Here is a 21,048-nt window from a genome sequence, read left to right as displayed (position 1 = left end):
ATCTGGAATAACAAAAAACCCAGGATAGCTAAAACTATTCTCAACAATAAAAGAACTTCAGGGGGAATCACTATCCCTGAACTCAAGCAATATTAAGAGCAATAGTGATAAAAACTGCATGGTATTGGTACAGAGACAGACAGATAGACCAATGGAACAGAATTGAAGACCCAGAAATGAACCCTCACACCTATGGGCACCTGATTTTTGACAAAGGAGCCAAAACCATCCAGTGGAAAAAAGATAGCATTTTCAGCAAATGGTGCTGGTCCAACTGGAGGTCAACATGTAGAGGAATGGAAATCGATCCATTCTTATCACCCAGTACAAAGCTTAAGTCCAAGTGGATCAAGGACCTCCACATCAAACGAGATACACTCAAACTAATAGAAGAAAAACTAGGGCAGCATTTCGAACACATGGGCACTGGAAAAAATTTCCTGAACAAAACACCAATGGCTTATGCTCTAAGATCAGGAATCGACAAATGGGATCTCATAAAACTGCAACACTTATGTAAGGCAAAGGACACTGTGGTTAGGACAAAACGGCAACCAACAGATTGGGAAAAGATCTTTACCAATCCTACAACAGATAGAGGCCTTATATCCAAAATATACAAAGAACTCAAGAAGTTAGACCGCAGAGAAACAAATAACCCTGTTAAAAATGGGGTTCAGAACTAAACAAAGAATTCACAGCTGAGGAATGCCGAATGGCTGAGAAACACCTAAAGAAATGTTCAACATCTTTAGTCATAAGGGAAATGCAAATCAAAACAACCATGAGACTTCACCTCACACCAGTGAGAATGGCTAAGATCAAAAACTCAGGTGACAGCAAATGCTGGCGAGGATGTGGAGAAAGAGGAACACTCCTCCATTGTTGGTGGGATTGCAGAGTGGTACAACCATTCTGGAAATCAGTCTGGAGGTTCCTCAGAAAAATGGACATTGAGCTGCCTGAGGATCCAGATATACCTCTCTTGGGCATATATCCAAAAGATGCCCCAACATATAAAAAAGACACATGCTCCACTATGTTCATAGCAGCCTTATTTATAATAGCCAGAAGGTGGAAGGAACCCAGATGCCCTTCAACAGAGGAATGGATACAGAAAACGTGTTACATCTACACAATGGAATATTACTCAGCTATCAAAAACAATGACTTCATGAAATTCGAAGGCAAATGGTTGGAACTGGAAATTATCATCCTGAGTGAGGTAACCCAATCACAGAAAAACACTCATGGTATGCACTCATTGATAAGTGGCTATTAACCCAAATGCTTGAATTACCCTAGATGCCTAGAACACATGAAACTCAAGACAGATGATCAAAATGTGAATGCTTCACTCCTTCTTTAAAAGGGGAACAAGAATATCCTTGGCAGGGAATAGAGAGGCAAAGATTTAAACAGAGACAGAAGTAACACCCATTCAGAGCCTGCCCCACATGTGGCCCATACATATACAGCCACCCAATTAGACAAGATGGATGAAGCAAAGAAGTGCAGGCTGACAGGAGCCTGGATGTAGATCTCTCCTGAGAGACACAGCCAGAATACAGCAAATACAGAGGCGATGGCCAGCAGCAAACCACTGAACTGAGAACGGGACCCCCGTTGAAGAATCAGAGAAAGAACTGGAAGAGCTTGAAGGGGCTCGAGACCTCATATGAACAACAATGCCAAGCAACCAGAGCTTCCAGGGACTAAGCCACTACCTAAAGACTATACATGGACTGACCCTGGACTCTGACCTCATAGGTAGCATTGAATATCCTAGTGAGATCACCAGTGTAAGGGGAAGCCCTGGGTCCTGCTAAGACTGAACCCCCAGTGAACGTAGTTGTTGGGGGGAGGGTGGCAATGGGGGAGGATGGGGGGGTGGAACATCTATAAATAAGGGGAGGGGGAGGGGTTAGGAGGATGTTGGCCCGTAAACCCGGAAAGGGAATAACACTCGAAATGTAAATAAGAAATACTCAAGTTAATAAAAAAAAAAGGATTTATATATGGTTGTGTTTTGAAACAATACCTGGCTTTCATCATATTTATTTATATATACACATACATATTTTTTCTTTCTGCTTCCATTTAGGTAGCGTTGACTCAGTTTCATTACCAAGACACAATAGTCTTCACAAAGTCCTCTAGGAAATATTCTGAAACCAATGTAAGTGCTTCTCCTGCTTTTTGAAATAAAACCCAGCTTACTTCTTACATCTCTATTTCTATTAATTGTCAAGCACCCTAGAACTCACCTTCCTGTCCAGTCTCCTCTCTACCCACTATAGCTCACAACACAGTTACTGCTCTATAATCTCTAACACACCATAAGTGAACCTTCTTCATCCTATTCGTGGATTTTCTGGCATATCATTTCAAATTTCTACACTCATCATCTTTGAAATTTGCCAAATTATCCTCTTGTAGAGTCCTTCTTCCCACTCTAAGTCAGTTCTATTACTCCATTTCTGGGCTTCTGCTGTCAAAGAACCCACCTTTCAAGCTGGTGTCTTCCATGAAGATAGAGGTTGCTATTGTCCATCTTTATTTATATATATACTCACATACATATCATTCAAATTACCATATGATATATAAATTGTAATGTATACATTATATGTTATATTTTTATATCATATAGCTATATATTATTTTAATATATATTTGTACATCTATAAAATTTATATATGATATATAAGATATTTGCATATATTATATAATTCATAGATAGTATATACTATATATTTAAAGATATATATGGTAAATAGCATATATGAAAATTGTTCAAAAGGCACTAAATCTAATTTTCACTTGGATAATTAGCATATCTACTTTTGATTTATTGTATTGCCTACTTTTAATGATTATTTTTGTAATGAATTACCTTACTTCTATAACAGTATAACCTTTATAATCATCTAAAATTTAATTTGATTTTATATGAAGGTCATTAAAAAAGCTACCATATATTTAATTTTTGAATTAGAATAAAATGAAAGAGTTTAATTTTTAATTTGCTAAGCTAGATAAATTATCTTGATAAATTCATCCCACAATTTTGAGAGATAGTTGACCAAATTAAGTCATTTTTCATACTAATTAAAGACTCATAGTCCTTAGTGGTTATATTATTGAATTAAATTACTACTGAAATAAAAGATATAATTTATTATACACTATTTTATTTGGGGTACTGTTTTAGTAGTTTTAATTAAGGATATCTCAGTAAATACACACAATTATCCGTATGTAAGGCTAATACGGTGCTAAAAAAAAGGAGCATTACAGTGAATTAAATAGAAGCTGAGGTTTCAATGTACTGGCTCTATTTCTGAGTATTTTTTATATAAAAGAAATATCTAATTAAATGAGGTTTAATCAACTAGAGACTGACAGTTGAATATAACACATACAGCAAAATATGCCAAGGACATGTTGTAGAGCAATCTTAGGGATTAAGGAATTTTACGAATCAAGACAGAGTTTACCCTTTAGAAATGATTATGAAGAGTAACTACAGTAGTGAAATATATTATCCCATGTATTTTTTTCTTCATTACCTATGAACTAGATTAGTTTTTTAAAAAATATTATTTGTTTCCTTGTGTAAAGTTCAACATGTTCACCTCTCATTGTTCTCTTATCCTCTTTTAGTCTTTTAGTTGCTTATATTCAGTGGAATTTGTAAAAATAAATATAGTAATAATAGCCCAAAAACAAATACATGATTAATCTTCAATTAATGCTTGTTTTATGGGCAAAAAGCATGGTTTCATTGCCATTGAAAAGTCTATAAGTGCCTTTACTATGTGGAAGATCTTTGTTGACATGATCTGTTCATTTGATTTTCTTATCTACCTGAACTTTTGGAGTCTTGCCTATGAAATCATCATCTATCCTAATATTCAGAGGTTTCTAAAATTTTACAATTTAAAATATAGTGCTATATCTTTTCCCATGCTGCATTTAAACTTTGCATGGGATAGGTAAGAGCTCAGATCTATTTCTTTGCAGGTGAATATCAACTAACACAGTGCACAAACATACTTTCCATTGGGAAAAATAATAGCAAATAGTGCAATTAATAAAGAATATATACATATATTCACACACATAAAATCTCTCGTCATAGTCACTGCAGTAAGAATTCATAATAGCCAGTTTGTAAAAAAGCAATATATGTCATCAAGAGAAGAATTGACAAAATGTGACATCTTGTCTGTATACAATAGAATATTACTCGGCCTTTATGAAAAGGAAATTCTATCATTTGTATTAACATGGAAGACATTTGTGAGAATTTTTCAAAGCAAAATTATCTTGACCTAAAAAGACAATCCTGCCATTTGTTGTCACTCTGGGTGAAAGTCAAAATAATCTAAATCATGGAAAAGGACAGAGTGGGGTTAAGAGGATGAGGGTTGACATAGAGACATGATGAGAAAAGAAAAGAAAATCCAAAAAGAATAAGAAGATTTTAAGGTTCTTTTTAGTTTCATTGTGTAGCATGATTAAATATTGTTCCATTTTCAAACTGCCAAAAATAAAGATTTAATGTTCTTACTATGAAATATATGACAACACAGATAATACATGATACAAAGGGTATTAAATTACAATGACATCAGTTTTTGTTTGTTTTACTCTTCTGGCTACTTTACAAATGTGAATAAGAGGAGTTATAACATTTAAAAACTGTAGCCAAACTGGGGTCTATCAGGAGCATAAGAGCAGCTGTTAAGGGAACTATATTTTTGGAGGGGGAGATGATGTGGAGTGCCCAACCAGCTGATACATACAAAATGCAATTCTTACCCCTAAGTGTCAATAAATAGCAATAAAGAAACCAGAAATCTTATTGGAGCTATAGGAACAGGAAATCTGCTGAGATTTTGTTGTGGATTTGGTTGCAGTGGATAAATCAACTACAGAAACAAGATTATATTCCATATACAACAAGGAAGCTTTGCCTATAATATCTAAAACGTAATCACTTAAATAAGAGCTGTACGACAACATCAGTTGACAAGCCAGCCTAAATAGGGAAAATCTCATAAAGCCCCACCTATTCATGAAAATAGAGGCAATTAATGACTGCAGAGAGAACCTCTTGAGTAGCCAGTTCTAAACTCATAACATACATTTGAGCAACTCCAAATGGACTTAGACTGTATTTAAGTGTGTGTGTGTGTGTGTGTGTGTGTGTGTGTGTGTGTGTGTGTGTTTGTGTGTGTGTGTGTGTGTAAGTAATAATAGTCAATGAAAAGATTATGGGTGTGAAAGGGAGTAGGGGCCATAGGAGGAATAGGATGGGGACAGGGAGGAAGGAGTGAATGATGTGAATGCAGATCTTATGTATAAAATTCTCAAAAAAACTAAACTCTATTTTTTAACACACACACATTGATAGGCCTAGATATGCACAGCACATACCAGTCAATTTAATTGATTTGAACTGAGCCATCTGCTGTCTAATTGCTTCTTAGCCACTGGGATTCATGTAAGTAAATGAACATAAAAGATAGAAAGAATACTAATGTGAAGTTTATGTTTCATTAAGAATGCCTCCTTGTTCTTGGCCAAAAATTAAATACGTGAAAATTGATGTAAATTGAAAGAGTCTATTTTCAAAGTTCTACCCTTGACGAAAGTGGAATATCCTTTGCCAGCACTTAAAAGTAGCCACAATACAAAAAAAAATCTAAGATGTTGGATATCAGCCAAGGAGAAAGAGCCAATAACTAAGGGATGCAAGTGAAACAGATAAACTCCCTGATTGTGTACAATGTGCGTGTTGGGGGGGGGTGGATATTTCCCTGGCAGAAGAGTGGACAAAGCAGAAAGAGTACTTGGGTCAAAGAGACCTAATGGGGATCATGGTAGAAATAAGACCCAGAAGGAAATTTCAAGAAGAGAAATCAAGAAGGGTAGTGGACATTCTTCATGTTGAATGCTGAATGTTGATCATAAGGAAACAACGTCCAGCTTTAGAAAACTGCATGAAAAGATGAAAGGCCACATGCGTTGTTTCACTTACATGGGACTGAGATAGCAAACGTCCATTTGATGAGCCATACAGGAAATTCATAACATATGGAACACTTGGGCAATTTTATTAGCACAATTTTGATACAAAACTGTCCATAGGTCAAATTCTGCCCTGGTCTTGCCTAAGTTGAAAAGAAATAACTTTAGTTATTGATGAAGCAATTTTTTATATTGAGAATAATAAAACCCATGCAAATAACTCACAAAAATGATTCATTGTGATCCTCAGTAAAAATCACATTTCAGCAGTTTGTTTGGGGCTTTCACATTAGATGATGAATAATGCAAATTCTACATTGTTGGATACTAGCTTTATTTTCGTTTTAACTTGATCATTGTTTTTTTATTCTGAACATGATTACATTTTTGGAAGCAGCATGTTTGTGTGTTTTTGCCTTAGCATTTATACAAAGGCCTAGTGAATGTAAAACCCAAGAATGCAAGTTCCATGCTCAGAACATTTCTTCACTGGTATTCTGAAGGAAGGGTAGTATATTGCTAGTATATTGGGGTATCTCCTGAAGTATTTAACCAAATGGCGGTCAAAGAATAGCTATGAGATCCTGTCCTCACAGATTACATGAACTGAAAAATCTACTGTGTTCTTTGTAGAAATGGAATATAAATGGTGTGCAACTGATAAGGTATCTTTCATGTATTTATCATTCTGTCTATGGTATGAAACTGACTTTATTCATGAATAATGCAACATAAAAGAAAGAAAACAAAAGCAAAACTTGGAATTTGATTTTTCAAAATATTTATTTGAAGCATGGATACTTTTCAAGCCACAAAAGTACAACTTTCATATCTCCTTTCTCAGCAAATGTGTTATACTATAGCCAATGAACAAAGGCTCATATTTCTGTACATAATGTACTATATGTGATCAGGATAGATTGTTGGATAGAGTTGTAATTAATTTAACTAAAAAACTAAACTAGATTTAATTAACTAAAATTGCTTTGGTAAAGCTAAATAGCAATAGTGACTAATTCTTAGATCAGAAACTAAATATAAAAAATAGAACTCAAGTAGAAGAAACCTGCTTTACCAGAGACCACATCAGCACCCAGGACCCCAGATACAAGCACTCCCTCAGCATCTTCCCAGTCTACTACCAACAGTCCACATTTCCTTGTCACCATATGCCTGCCCAGAACTCCGTGGGAAGGTCCATAACCCACTAGAGGACATGCCAATAATCAGAGCCCCAAATAAGCTGACTGCCCAAGAACTGTGCCCACTTTCTCCATGCTTGCCCAACCTCCAACCAGCCCCTTTTTCCCATCACCATATTCTAGCAACCAACTCCTGTGGAGATGCACAGCTAGAACAGAGGCCACTCTTGGCCACTAGAACCTCATATTTGAAATTGAGTAGAGACTCTTTACTCAACTTCTGGCAGAAGACCAGTGAGAAAATGGAAACCAAGGGGAAAAGAGCATGTAACAAGCAAAGACACAAACATTTACACCTATAATCACGGCAAACCCAAATGCTAGACACCTATGTCAGAACCCAACCAACAGCCAGGGCAATATTTCACCACCAGAGTCCAATTGTGCTATTATAACAATCCCTACATTATGCAACACATGAAAACCACCTTAAAACTACTTTAGGAAGATGATAGCAGTCTTTAAAGTGGAAATGAATAAAACTCTTAAAAAATGCCAAGAAAGACAAAGACAAATAACAGTTAAAGGAAATAAATAACAATAAACAATAAATTATTCAGAACCTAGAAATAGAAATAAAATCAATGAGAAAAACACAAACTGAGGGAATTCTGGAGACCAAGTATCTAGGCAAGCAAACAGAAAAGGCAACTACAAGCTTCACTACCACAACAAGAGAGATGAAAGACAGAATTTCAAGCAATGAAGATATGATAGAAAAATAAAAATACATCAGTCAAAGAAACTCTTAAATCTAAAAATATTCTGAAATGAAATACTGAAGAAATGCGTGACACCCCAAAAAGATCAAAACAAAAAATAATAGGAATAGAAGAAGAGAATCCCAGATCAAAATGCAGAAAATATATTTAATAAAGTCATAAAAGAAAACTTTTCTTAAAAAGGACATACCTAAAAAGATACGAGAAGCTTACAGAACACCCCAATAGATTGGACCAGAAAAGAATATTCCCTTGCCACATAATAACCAAACATTAAATATACAAAACAAAAAAGAATTTTAAAAGTTGCCAGAGAAAAAGGCTAATTACACCTCATTTTTCAATGGAGACTTTCAATGGAAAAGCAAGAAGGGTCTAAGAAGACCCCATAGGTGGAGAAAATAAGATAAAATCAAATTTCTTCAAAACATATCCACAAATCCAGTCTTGCAGAAGGTAGTAGCAGGTAAACTCCAACCCAAGGAGGTTAACTACTCCCATAGAAACACAGGAAATAATCTCACACCAACAAAACAGAAAAAATAAATAAATAAAACAGAACACACACATAAACTATCACTACAATCACTAAACACCAAAATACCAGGAATTATCAATCCTTAATCATTTTTATCTTTCAATATTAATGGGTTCAATTCCCATATAAAAAGACAGAGAGAATGGATACCAAAACAGGATTCATCTTTCTGCTACATGAAAGAAACACAACTCAACATCAAAGATAAACGTTATCCCAAATTAAATGGTTAGAAAAATATTTTCCAAGCAAATGAACCTAAAAAACAACCTGGTATGGGAAGGACACTTCACATTCCTCCAAGAAGGGTTCCCCAAGATAATCTTCCAGTTCTTAACATCTATGCCTCAAAAACAAAGGCATCTGTGCCTGTACAGGAAAACAATATTAAACACAAATTGACCCTTACACACTAAGAGTGGGAGACTTCAATATCCACTCTCATGAATAGATTGATCATCCAAGCAAAAACTAAACAGAGAAATATTAGATCAACAAATGCTATGAACCAAATAAATGTAACAAATATCTACAGAACATTTTACCTATACACACAAAATACACCTTCTTTCAGTATCTCAAAAAACATTCTTTAAAATTAAGCACATACATGGTCACAAAGCAATCTCAGGAGATACGATACAATTTAAAAGGGGCACTGCAGTGTATCAGATCACCATGGATTAGAGTGATTTCAGCAACAGAAACAACAGAAAGCCTATGAATTCATGGATATAGAACAGTTCTCAACTGAATGACTGTTTGATCAAGGCAGAAGTAAAGAAATTAAAGACTTCCTAGATCTCAGTGAAAATTATTAATGTGCAACATACCCAAATGATTAGAACACTACGAAATCAGTGCTAAGAGCAAAGTTCATATTACTAAGGGCCCTCATAAATAAATTGGAGAGATCTCATAGTAGCAACTTAGTAGCACACCTGAAAACTCTAGAACAAAAAGAAACCAACACACTCAAGAGCAGTAGACTGCAAGAAATAACCAAAGTAAGAGCTGAGATTAATAAAATAGAAACAAAAAAGAACAATACAAAGAATCATTGAAACAAAAAAAGTTTTTTGAGAAAATGAACAAGATAAACAAACATCCAAACAAACAAACATAAAGTTAATCCTAATCAACAAAATCAGAAAAAAGGTGTGGCATAACAACACATACTGAGTGTACCCAAAGAAAAATTAGGTCATACTTTAAAAATCTCTACTCTACGAAACTGGAATATCGAAAAGAAATTGATAACTTTTCTCAATAGATACCACTTAACAGAGTCAAGATCAGATTAAATAATTTAAATAAACCCATAATCCCTAAGAAAATATACGCAGTCATTAAAATCTCCCAACCAAAAACATCTAGGGTAAGAGAATTTTAGCACAGAATTCTACAAGATTTTCAAAAGAGTTAATCCCGATATTCCTCTGTTTTGTTTTGGTTTTTTGTTTTGTTTTGTTTTGTTTGGAGCAGAACTTTAAGAAATATTTATCTCACAGTTATCTTTTCATATTCTCCAAAAAGTTTATACATGTAAACACCCCATCTTGGACATAGTCACACACCCTTTGCATCTCTTACATTGTCCTCTAAACTATTTTCCTCACTGCACCATGTCCTCTGAAAAAACAAAAGCAAAACCAACCTACTAATTCAGACATGCACTGGGAGTCAGGCAGTTACCCATGACCATCTTGCTCAAATAAAGTGGCTGTCTTTCAGCAGTCATCAACTACCCTCAGCTTTGCAGTAGGGGTGGGCATCTAGAGCCCTAGTGTGTGTTGGAATTTTTAACTAGTTTGAACCTGTGCAAGTCTTTTGCAGGTAACACAGCTCCAGTCAGTTCACACATGTCTATTATAAACAATATTACATGTAAAACTTGCTGTGGGCTCTGCTGCAACTTGGACAGGTGAGTCCATGTTTCTGACACTAAGGCTATTATTTCATGTTATAAGACACATATGGCTCAGATATTAATATGAGTCATATATATATTAATGAAAACAGAGTATTAAAAATCTCTGATAATACAAAGTACAGCAGATAATATAAAATAGAACATAGGTATTAATTACTTTCCTGCTGCTATAATAAAACACCATATTCAAAACAATGTACAGTAGAGCTTATTTGTACCTTGTCTGGCATGACTGCCTAAGGCAAGGCATTGTTTCTGTTCCTGGCACATTGCCAGATCATTAATCCTTGCACATGCTGATGTTTGCTGTTACCCTGCAACAGATTTGCAGTCTCTTCTATTTTACATTCAATTTCTCTTTCTGGGGAATATACGTTCCCCTTTACTCAGAGCTAATCAATCCATAATAAATGAAATAGATGTGATTCCCAGGATTGAGAAATGGAGTTGGAAATGAGGTTATGGAGGACAAGGAACAGGCCTTCAAATTGGCTGTTAGGGCCATGAGAAAGGATCTAGACAACATAAACACAGACACATTCAAACCCTACATGTTCCTTTGTGGAAATTGTTCATTGTGAGACTTGTCCTTGGAATTATGAGGAGATATATGTACCTTCTGGTCCAATCTCTGCTGCATTAATTAGCCAGGGGCAAACTCGGGGGCATCAAAGATAAAGAGTTAAAATGATCTCAAGAAGGAAAGACATGGACAGGGGAAAAAAGAATCTGTAAATAAATAAATAAATAAATAAATAAATAAATAAATAAATAAATAAATACAAGCAAATGATAGATGGGTTTATTTTATAGGATAAAGGCTTGTATGTGATCTAGAAATAAATAGCATTAGAAGGAAAGATTATGAGGTCATGGAATTATGAGGTCATAGGAAACAAAGTTTAGAGAATTGAAGGATTATGCAAAAGTATATAACAAAGTAGTATTTAGGTCTCCAAGCTACTTGAAGGATTGAAAATGACAATACCTAGAGAGATATTAGAGAGAGCTAGCCACTTTACTTGCATAAAATTTAAAACTTTGTAAGAAATTATTTTAACCTTAGTGGTCTGTCATCTTTCTGTTCTTACCTGAAAGCAATTACTAAAGACTGCTGTCTACTCTACCAGGAAACTGTAAGAGCTGTGCCTAGCCACCCATGAAGAACAGGCTGTGTGAAAACTATAAGGATATGTTCTTTTGCTCTGTGTTTAGTTTCTGTTTTAAGGAAGCAGGAATTGGAACTATTGATCTGGGACTCACAGAATTTATCTAAATATAAGAATTCATTGGGGTTGGGGATTTAGCTCAGTGGTAGAGCGCTTGCCTAGGAAGCGCAAGGCCCTGGGTTCAGTCCCCAGCTCTGAAAAAAAAGAACCAAAAAAGAATTCATTAACAATAATCAAATCCTTGATGATGTAACTTTAGTAAATAAAAGATTGGGTTCAGGCTGATTGGTCAGGGGAAGACAAAAAGAATAAGAAGGGTGAAGGGGAAAATGAGAAGGGAGAAGGAAAAATATAAAGGAAAAAGGAAGAAAGGGGAGAAGGATGGAAGAATGATGAGAATCCTTGGGTAAACAGAAAGCACATAAACTGACAGCTTGCATCCACTACTGACTCTGAGTCATTATTGGATTAGCATCACTCCCATTCCCCCATTTCTCAGGATCCTCCTCATGATGAGGCTGAACCTTTGTATATTTGGGCTGATAGGTCTAGAGGAATGAGAATCCATCATGCCAGGAAAACATGGCAGCAGCAATGAAGGCAGATACAAGAAGAAGGAATGCCACATCTTTTACCATAAACACGAAGTAGAGAAAGCGAACTTAAAGTAGGCCATGATGTGTACTCTCAAAGCCCAACCCCAGGGACATACTTCATCCAGAAAAGCCACATGTCCTTAATTTCCCAAGATAGCATCACCAACGGGAGAATCAAGTGTTTAAATGCTTGAGAAGATGGGAAATATTTCTCACTTAAAAAAATAGAAATGTACATCTCCTCTTTTATTCTAGATGACTTTTGCTACTTTAGAATGATATCTCTTAGTAAACCTGAAGTACAATGAAGAATACATAGTATAATATTTGTGTATTTAGGTCTATTAAAACTGTTAGCTTAATGCTAGGCAAAACTGGAATGATGGTACCTTTCCTAATTTTTATGCTTATTCATTTCTGCTCAGCTGCATAGTCATTTGATGTATGTAAATTTAAAACTTTTACGTGGCATAAAATGGTGTATTTGTATTCTAAATTAGTGTACAATAGAAAACCTGCTAGAGAAAAAAGCAATTAACTATGACCGTAAAGAACAATTGCCCTCTTAGTACAATCTACTCTCATTTTAGAAGGTCAACTAGACTGGAAAATACAATTAAACCAAAGAATTATGGAAAAGCCTTAGACGGAATGAAAGGAGGAAAGAAACTAAATCTTATAAATGTGTTTATTTCTAGAAATGAAGCTTATAAGCAAAAAAAAGGAAACAAGACATTTACAAAGATTTTAACAGCTTTCTGACAATCAGATTACTGAGATAATGGAGTTGTGCCCCTGGGATAGTCCAAGTATGCTATTACTTAGGAAATGTAAAACTTAGTTTGGACAAGTCATTAGGCACAGAGACGGGAGAGAAATTCCACAGGCATTGGCAAGTATTTGGTTTTCTGAAATATTCATGGTGACAAATGCACTAGAAGGTGGAAGGGCAGTGTGTGCTTGCATAACTAATAGATCACATTCTCTTTGGTGATGGGTGTTTATAAAAACCTGTTATTTCTCTTCTATTAGACATCACCTTTTACTTAGGTTATAGGTTGTTTGTTTTATTTTAGATTCTGTGTGGTTGGTTGGTTGGTTGGTTGGTTGGTTGGGTGGATGGTTGGTTGGTTGGTTGGTTGGTTGGTTGGTTGGTTGGTTGGTTGGTTGGATGGTTGGTTGGTTGGATGGTTGGTTGGTTGGTTGGATGGTTGGTTGGTTGGTTGGATGGTTGGTTGGTTGGTTGGTTGGTTGGTTGGTTGGATGGTTGGTTGGTTGGTTGATTGGTTGGTTGGTTGGTTGGTTGGTTGGTTGGTTGGTTGGTTGGATGGTTGGTTGGTTGGTTGGATGGTTGGTTGGTTGGTTCCGTTTGGTTTTGTTGTAGAAAACAGATTCCTTCCCTTGTCTCAATTGAGTTAATATTTTCTTCCTTGTTAAGATTTTTAATTAATTCATTTGTGTTTCAATCAAGTCAGTGATTGAAATTTGTTTATATTTGAATCCTTGAGTAGTTTTAAAATATAGACTTTGAGTATAAAAAGTCCAGTTAAAGAGCAATAACATTTCATCCAGTGTTATAGGAATTGATTTTCTATTAATACACTCAGGCATCTCTTTATAGTGCCAAGGATGCTATAGAGTCTATTGAAGGAGAAAAGTCATTAACATTTTTACCTATCTGTAAATATTGGAGGCTCAGTGATAATCAACCTAGCAAGATATGCCTAGGATATGGCAAGATATGCAATAATGGCATGAATATTCTGAGGTGTAACCAACCACCTACTGACTCCATTTAAAGAATACTACACAGACCGAAATTCATGGCTGGTACTATAAACAGAGCCAAATAACTGTTGATGGCATTATAGAAATTCTATTTTTATTTTGCTAAATTGACACAGTATTAACTTGTCTCCTAAATTCCAATCTTTATGCCAGTATTAGTACTGGTTTCAACTCTCATCACAGAAGCTTTTTTGTGAAATGAATGATGGTGACTAAATATGAAGCTGGTTGAAGTAAAAAGAAAAAAGTGACTGTTGGAGTGCTCAGCCCTGGTGGGAGTGCTCAGACATGAATAGAATATTTACTCACTTTCTAACTCTGAAGCTCATATATCAGACTGAGAAATAAACCAGAGAAATAATTTCATCCACAATTGTCTCAAAAAATACCTTAGAATAAATTTAACCAAGTAAATGAAATACTCGTTCAATTCAAACTTCAAAACACTAAAGGGAAAAAAAACTGAAGAAAATACCAGAAGGTAGTGAGACCTCTCATACAATTACATTGGAGTGACTAATATGAAAACAGCCATCCAACCAAAATCAATATATAGATTCAATGTAGTGCCTATAAAAATTCCAGTGCAATTTTTTACAGACAAAATCTAGATATGTGTGTTGAAATACAAATAATAGCAGCAGATATGTGAAACTATTCTGAGCAATAAAAACACTACTGGAGGTATGTATTACAACTCTAATTCTTTATCAGAGAAAAAAATCTATGAATTGTGTTTAACATAAAAACTCACAATGGGTTGAAGTGCAAAGACAATATTTCAGCCACAAGTAGGATATCTATACCACTGCCTGATCACTCCATAGCACAGAAACTATTACAGAAAATTTGTAAGAAATACAGATTGGGGAAGACTTGTGTAAAACATTGAATTGGAAAGTATACGACTACACATGAACTTACAACAGCTGAGGCTGCTTGCAAAAACCTTAGCAAGATTGGTCTATTCAAATTCTGGCATGAAGGCTGTAGATATTTCACAATCCTTCTTTTTGCTGGGAAATGATTGACAGTTGATGGCTTCTTGGAAAGGGAGAGTTGGTTGCCTGTAAGCATTGGTCCCTGAGAAGTGAACTAAGCTTTGACAGATGGCCCTATACATGTGAGCAAATGGAGGTATAAAGAGAATCAACGAGTTAGATTTTTAAAAGAATAGAGGACACAAATTTGGGAGGCTATAGGGCTGTGAAGGAGTAGATATAAGAGGAGTTACATGAAGCAGTAAGAGATGAAAATGATCAAATACATTTTTAAAATTCCCAAGAATTAGTACATCCTTTCAATCCCAGCATTGATGAGCTCCACAACTAACTGAGGGACTACTGCCAGTCGATAGCTGCCAGAAAACACATCTGCAAATTGTCAATAGCAATACTATTTGAACTTGAAAATAAGAAACGAGGAAGAAGCAAAAAAAGCAAAAGACAATATTAATAAATAAATGACCTGAGCAGCAGGAGAAAACATCAGAGACTGGATTTGTTGAACGTTTACTTTGTACTACATTCACTGTTTTATTTGTTTTGTATTATCATTACATCTACACAGATCATGTGTTCTGGTGTGTCCATGTGTGCACTGTGTGTGTGTCTGTGTGTGTGTATGTGGGGTGTGTGTGTGCATGTGTGTGTGTGTCTGAATGTGTCCCATCACACATGTGAAGATCAGAGTACAATTTTTAAGAGTTGATTACCTTTCCATCTGGAGATCTAGGAAATTGAGCTTAGCTCATCAGGCTTGCCAGCTCATACCTTTCTCTAACGAGCTGTCTTGCCTTGCTTATGCCACATTTAAAATATCAAGTTATCATAAAACATTCAGAATTATAATGCTGATGCTGACTTTCTCTTTGAGGTGGAAAGGTTCAGTAATTCCTTTGAGGTTAATATCAAGGTTAACTTCTGGACTGTAGCCAGTCAGCTCTTGCTCACAGGCGTGTAGATGTTTAGGAAGATAAGACACTGAATGATGTTCTATCTGGAGCTGAAGCTTGGATTAATTGTTCATAGGAGGCTAGCATAATAAAACTCTAAACCTAGGGTCTACTTCTCTGAACATATTAAGGCTCTATTTTTACCTCCACAATTTGTCTTTAGCATTGGGATAGTCAAAGACAAGATGTTCTACTATTTTCATTCCATGATTGCAAACTTCCACCAGTGTTGTAATGCACTAAAGGAGCAGCAGTCTCTGAAAATGATATAAATCTAACATTGAGCTCTCCTATTCTTGCAACAATTTATTTCTGAACAATAATCTACATGATAAGTCAAGGCTTTGAAGCAAATATTTTGCATTTTTCATAATGTTGAGAGTGGTTAATTTGTGAATAGCTTTACTGACCAATCTGCATCTATCTATTCATGCAAAACCTTGAAGTGAAACACCCCACTAAAACAAAATGGGTTGATATAGTAAAGACTTTTACCAGCATAGAGATCTGTCTCAAGTGTCTGGTTTGGTCAAAGGATGCAGAAATGTAGACTAGCTAGACGAAAATGCATGAAAATGCTAGGATACTGTAACATGAGAACAAAGAACACTGTATAGCTTTTTAGTCTCTCAATTGACCACTGAAATTCACTATATAAAGCTAAGAAGAATGTTAAAGTTTTCTTGGCCACACATAGACAATAGGCTACAACCTAACTGTAACATTACTATTGTTGAAAAGTATACCAAAAAGTTTCATGTGTTGTAATATCAAAATTCATATGCAAAAGGTACTGGGAATTCAAGCAATTCATAGATAATTATAATTAGAAAAGGCTGTGAAGAGATGTCTTCTATACTGGCATCAGTAGCTTTATTGGGAGAGGACTAGAAAGATGAGTCCTTGTTACTGCCTTGTCATGAGATGTCTCTTCTCAGGTTGTGGTATAGTACAAGCCCTCACCAGATGAGGAACAGATGTCATGTCGGGATTATGTCACTCTACTTTCCAGCTTCCAAAGAAACAACCCAAGTAAATTTCTATTCATTATTAATAATCTAGTTTGTGTCATTTTGTAATATAAAATATAATAGTTTTAGCAACCACACTTCCAAAAGGTTTCTTAAAATTAATTCTGTGCTACAGAACTTTAAACTGCATAATGGACCTAGACATATCCCTCAGTTTCAATTTTTCCCTCTAGTCAAATTGAAATAGAAAGTAATTATTGTGATGGTGCTCCACACAGAAGAAAACAGAACCTATACCCAGCTTTACCCAAGTTTAGCAAATGCAACAACATTAATTTTGCAGTGGGTAGCGAATAGTAAATTCAGCAACCTTATATCCTTAGTTAAAAGTAATTTAAGACCTTGAAATTCTACCTTATAGAGGCTGTGCTCTGACAGGAACACCAGGTGCACCTAAAGCTTTCGAAAATAGAATCCCCTCATAGAAAAACTCCCAATCTTACAAGCTGCAAGATGTTTACTCTAGGCTGTGGTTGGGTGGTTCTGGAAAATAGTGTCTGAGTATTTTACATTCTGGAACACTTGTTTTATAAATCATATAAAGCTTTTCTAGAATTTTATGGGAGGCAGAAGTACATCGCTTGAGCTCCAACATACAATAAAAAGAAAAGCCCCAGAAAAAGAAAGTAATAGATATTTGCCACCTGGCATTCATCACATCAAACATAATCCACAGCACTGTAATCTTACACTTTTAAAAAACTCATTTTAATGATTGTACTTAAAAATACTTTAACCTCTTTTCTAGCCCATGCCATATCAGAGGTATTGGAAATGAAAAGTTAATAGAGCAAAGGCAGATGTGGACCTGTTTAAAATAGTTCTTTGGGGCAAAACCAATCTGCTTTGGCAGTATATCAGCAGTTCCATTCACGCAAATCACCTCTAGTAGCTTGATCCTCTAGCAAACACCATTCATGAGTCAGCAATAGCATTTTGATCCAGAAGAAACCTGAGGTTCTGCCAGTTGGCCTAAGTCCAGAGAAGTAACAAAAGGCTGCCAGAACACCAACGGAAGTTCTCTCTCCAAAGTCATAACAAACAATGATCAGCAATGAGTAGCAAGGCAAACCAATACCATACAGACTCATCAGCAAAGACCAGCATCAGCACACCCAATGAAGACCAACAGAATGGCAAGGTGAACCAATTCCACACTGTCATACACTGTCTGTTGAGTTATATTTATACCCTTTTCAAACATCAGGCATTCTCTTAAGCATCTCTTCTAACAAAACATCACATGCTCCCTTTGCAGGCAGCTTCCAGGAAAAAGAAAACAAACAAACAAACAAAAACCTAAAAACACATGTATGTTCTCAGCAAAATATCTTCCCATGTGTCTGCTCCAGCATAAATATCCTCCCATAAGGCAGTTTCCAGAGAAACATCACAGGACACAACTGAGTCTCCAAAGGAACCAGAAATTTCCTCATCATAAGTCAATGAGAGGCATATATGTTGCTGTTATCTGCTTCAATCAAATGAAAACATTTTAGTCTATTTCAGGAGTATTCTTAACATTTACTCTAAATATTTTTACGATATTTAAAATGAGCATGTATGGATTATATTTTCAGTTTCTGATCTTGGGAAACTGCAAGTATATCAAAGAAAAGTTGAGGCTTACAATTCTGACACTCTGTTCCTTGGGTGCACTAGGAGCTCTGACGTTGAAAAAAGATGATTGTGGACAAGTGTCAGTTTCCGAATAGCCTATGGCAAGCAACCAAATTGTTTGGCAAATAAAATGCTAAATGTTTGAGTATTCAGATTTGGGAACTATCTATTACACTATCATCCCACAGCAAACATTGATGGATGTAGGTGACGGTTAGGGAACCATTAAGAAAAGAGAACCAGAAAATTAAATTGAGAGAATTAATAAGAACAGAAAGCCTGAGTCTGTCTCTGTTATATAACAAAAATGAATACATGCATGCAAGATTATCCAAATGTTAGTTCTCTAAAAAGCAATAAAATAAAACTAATGAAGTTTTAAGACACTAGTTGAGGCTAGGAAATGAATATAACAACTATACTGAATGAAATACAGGAATTCACGTCACCACCATATATTTAAAAAACAGTGCAGCAACCATAGCCAAATGTATTGCAGTTTTGTGGCAACACATGAGTGTGAAATTTTGGAGACTGGAAAAAGATGCTAAGTCACTAGGATACTACATACTGGAGAGATAAGGGACTTTAAAAATCTTTTTCTTCAGCAAGACACCAGTAAATGTAACTTTCCCTCCCCTTAAATTTAGGTTATCCACGTTGTTTTGCCTCATTGGGACAATAGGAAATATGGTGGCACCAACAGAGGTTGGAATGTGTTTATGGATAGAACTAGTACTTTTTAGCTGTTTTGGGTAAATCTGTAATCATCATCACATAAACAACCCAAGTTATGGCCCTGTTAACAAAAATGATCCAGATGGACTTTCTGTAAATATATATGGCATATCTCTGCAGAATGTTAGATTGCCCAGGAAATCAACACTAAATTGCAGATTCAACAACCGTATGTTGAAGTGTAAATGCCCAGTCTTGAAGTTGAGTCCAATTGATCAATAGAAACATTCTTTCAAAAATAAAAACCTTGACATATGCACCTAGTGCCCTCCTGATTTTATATTATTGGGACCCAGCATAAACAGTTCAAACATGACAATTTGGACTACATTACAATTGAGATAAGTTCAGTTACACAAAAAGACAGGTGATCTGAAGTTGCAACCAAGTAGAAGAAATACAAAAACCTCTATGCTGAACAAATTATGCATATACTACACATAGGCAAGAAAAGATAACTGGAAACTATTTGAATCTTCCGCATGAAATAATAACATCAGAGGAAAATGTACTCATTGTAATTTTTAATCTGAGATATTAATCCTAATGAAGTGTTATCAGTACTAGTGAAGCTCGTGAGGTACTGTAATTGTTGGTGGTGAATGATTTCATGTCTCCTAAATCCAAACTATTGATGCATATAATATATATGATAGAAAGTCTATTTGCTGACTTGACAAGGTCCTAGGTTAACTGTGTAATAATATGGCATTACACTGGAACAAAGATCCAAAAGAGACATTAACATAGGTCATAAACCAAAACATCATGGCTTTAATCAGTGCCTGATTTACCATTGGAATATTAAGATTTAATTACTCTGGGACACCTTCAGGAAATGTTCCTGTGTCCCTGTAGAAACAAATCCCTGTGAGAAGAAACTGAAGCCCTTTCCTCTCAATTTTAATCACAGAATTTGGGCAATGTAATTTTTAATGACTTTCCTATAAATATTTTTTACCCATTTTACTTTTTAAGGAACATTCACATTTGTCCATACCTTGAGGGAACAATCTATCTAGAAAATATATGTGTAAAGTAGACCACGAGGAAAGCCAATTGCCACTTTACATATTAATAACTAATCATTGCCCATTGAGTGTTGCTAGGGAGTTTGTGATGATTTGCAAGCATACATTTTTCTTTCTGCACGTTGAATTTGGAAGATTCTTATAAATGGAGACAGACAGATAATATGCAAAGTCAGTCTTACATTCTCATCTTTTTTTAATTTAATGCATTTTAATTTATTCTTTGAAAATTTTATACATTTGTACAATGTAGTTTGTACGTTGCACTCCCATCACTCTCTTCAACTACTTCCAGATCTCCATCCCACAACCCTTCCCCAAATTTCTTGCCTCTCTATCTTATCACACAGAATCTAGTGTTTCCCATATTTGTATGGGTGTTAGAAGCTATTCCCTTGGACATGGGCCATCTACCAGGGACCATTTCCCTGAAGAAAACTGACATTTTCTCCTCTAGCCATCAAGTACCAACAGTTCTTTATATGTTCACATTTGTAAACTAGCTAGCCATGTGCCATCTTCTTTAGTCTTATTTATCATAATTTGCTCAAGCCATTTTTGCTTATTCCCTGTGATGGCTATTCCTGTTTTCAATTTGACTACATCTGGAATGAACTACAATTCATTAATAGAGGGCACATCTGTGATCCAGATCCTCAGGCACAGTAGCCAAGAAAAGCTTAGGCC

This window comes from Rattus norvegicus, chromosome 9 (genome assembly GCF_036323735.1).
Source record: "Rattus norvegicus strain BN/NHsdMcwi chromosome 9, GRCr8, whole genome shotgun sequence".
In the NCBI taxonomy this organism is placed as follows: domain Eukaryota; kingdom Metazoa; phylum Chordata; class Mammalia; order Rodentia; family Muridae; genus Rattus; species Rattus norvegicus.
The sequence above is the reverse complement of the archived record's forward strand: the minus strand, read 5'-3'. Positions refer to the sequence as shown.